Here is a 3,008-nt window from a genome sequence, read left to right as displayed (position 1 = left end):
TGTGCTGAAAATGTGTTTCACTTAATATTACACATATTACAGTGCTTTGTATTGATCTACCATGGGGAACATATATAGGAAAAAATCTAAAATATTAAATTCTAACTTGTAAAGTGTATCTTATTGTATACCTTTATACCAGTATAGTTACTGAACCGAGAATCTGCATAACGTGATTTATGATTTTTTTATGCTTCACAATAACCACATAAGTACTGGTGTTTTAAAATAAGGAAAATAGTCCATCCATATAATGCTTCATATGGTATATATGTCCTTCATTGTTAATTGTATATAAATGGTTACATAACAAATTATATTTGTAAAACATGGAATACATATATGTAATCATCTTGCAATTTTGAACTTATTCTCATAAAAAAACATTTTTAAATGGAGAAGATCAGTCTGCAACTGGCTTATTGTCCTCAGGTCACCTTTGTCCTTTGCTAAGTACAATGTCCTCAGTGTAACTGTAATACCAGACTTCTCTCAAGTTATGACCATTATTATCTCAGTGACACTACATATTTCTCAGTTCTCAGAGTTTATACACCTTCCTTCCAACAAAAAGTTATATTCCTTAATCTCAATAAATGCCTCTAATTTAATAAACTACAAAAATATTTAATGGTCAAAATAATTGTATGTAATTGATTAAATAGGAATGACTTTTTGCAGGCTCATGATATCAAAATATGGCTTTTGCAAGATATTTTGCTTGTGTGTAATTACTTTAGTATTTTAACATTACTGAACTTTGATTATAATGGACTTTCATGTATAACAATACAGTATGTGTCCCATTAAATAGCTGTAACTTTGTTAACAATATTGCCAATGTTGCCCCAGAAACAGCATCTATTGGATTTTTTTCATGTGTTCTTAATGATAACTATAATGAAATATATTTTTTATTATGATAAAAATATTATTATATACAAACACTCCACCATAGCTTAACAATGAAATGGACTTGATGACTTTCTCAGTGTTAAAAAATAAAAACTACATGTTCACTGGGGAGAGTATGAAACAAAACACTGTAATGATGTTCAAATGTGAACTAAGGAAATTTTTCTGTATTGCATTTTTCTAGTTATGGCAGTTATATTTTTATCCTCATTCAATGCCTTAAACATGAATAATATGTATAGCATGGAAGTGTGTCATATGTGCTTTAACAAGACATTTTTTACTTAAATCATATTATAGCACAGGTAGTAACTTAATGATGTAAATATATGTAGTTGATTTTGTGCTTAGTTTTCTGCTGTTTTTAATAAATTGTTTAACTTAAACGTAGTTTTATTAAGTCAATGTCACCGGGAAAATGATGTGCTCATTTAAAACAAAAAATGTGACATGTCTCTGCACATAGATGGCTCTGCAAGTGCTTAGCCACAAATTAATCAATTAGGAGACCTTGTTAGCTTTCCTGATTTCACCTTTTCTTGAATTTGCAGGAAAACATTTTCTTTTTACTAATGCTATGAATAGTGATGGTGTTATTTTTATTATACACATTATAATTACTATAGTGCTATTGAAATTAATAACAGCAATATAAGATAAAACAAAGTATTTTCGAAAATTAAGGAAAAGGGTAAACAGGCAAGACAGGCAGTACTCATAATTTGTTCATTGGTGACTTAGTAGCCATCTATGTGTAAAAATAATCAATAAAGGAAACTCAAAGTGGGCATGGCATGTACGCACATGCCCTGCCCATTGGCTTTGGGTTAATTTGAATAATACCTAACTTTTGGTAAGCCATATAATATTGCAGGCAAAGAGCCAGATGCTCTGAGTTGATTATATGTTTCCAAGGAAATGGAGTCATTTGAATACTCAATTGTTAAAGTAGATGATGTATGGGGAGATCCGAGTTATCGATATAAACGACTAACTTTGCATTTCTACTTCAAGTGATATGAACATTGTTTTAATTCTGATATAAGTACAGTAACTGACGACTTATTAGTACAAATTAACTGTGTTGACTAAATCACAAAAAGACAATGCACGGCATGTCAACGTTTACAAGCATTAAGATATCAGAATAATGGAAAGAAAAGACAAAAGAAGAATAAGAAAAAAAGGTAACAGAAGAAACACCAAATGTAGAATTTCACAGAGTTAAGAGACAGAAACCCTAAGACAAGAATCTTTTGATGGAGCTTATTTCAGTGATTTACGCTGTCCCGCTTTGCACGTTAACGTTTTCTGTTAACCCGTTGAGAAGGTTTCGTTTTCTTTCAGTGGTGAAATTAGGGATATCTAAATTATATATCTTATTTGGGTAGGTGATGCGTCTTCATCCGACTTAGGAATATAAAAGGACCGATTTCATTTGAAACTTTTAGATCCTGGCGGCGGCATCGGTAGCGTGTGTTAAAAAGTAACGATTTTGTTCTCCAAGTGACAAATCGTTTTCTTATACCGTGTTTGGCGGTTCACGAGTATTCTCCACGGAGATAACGTCCCCCTCTCGAGTTCAGAGGTCACTCAGGTCGGCAGCTATGCAGAAAGGCAGCAACAGGCCACTTGATTGAATCAGTAAGTAAATCAGTAAGCTGGTTCTGGTTGGCCGACTCGGTAGCTGTTTTATCATTTATTTTTTATTGTTTTACATTACATTACATTTATTTTTCGTATCGTTTGCTTTATATACTTTCACAATTATAGTTAGAAATACGTTTGTCTGTTGGAGAATAACTATTTTGGACCACCGTTAAGCATATCGTCTGGCCTACGATTATATTCTTATTATATTGGTTGTCTTTAAATAGATTATTGCGATAAAATCCTTGATATAAAGTATTTTAATTCAAGTATTCCTTTATGTTTTACTATATAATTCTGTATGTTTATGACACTCGAGGTATTCAGATTATGTCAAGGATATCTATAGATTTTTATCCCATTTATTTTGTTTCTCGAATTGATAAGATTTAAGATGGTATAAGAAAAAAAATTGTCTCTTGGAGAAAAGAGAGATCTTTGAT

The sequence above is a fragment of the Penaeus chinensis genome, chromosome 6, assembly GCF_019202785.1.
Source record: "Penaeus chinensis breed Huanghai No. 1 chromosome 6, ASM1920278v2, whole genome shotgun sequence".
Taxonomy (NCBI): Eukaryota; Metazoa; Arthropoda; class Malacostraca; order Decapoda; family Penaeidae; genus Penaeus; species Penaeus chinensis.
The sequence above is the reverse complement of the archived record's forward strand: the minus strand, read 5'-3'. Positions refer to the sequence as shown.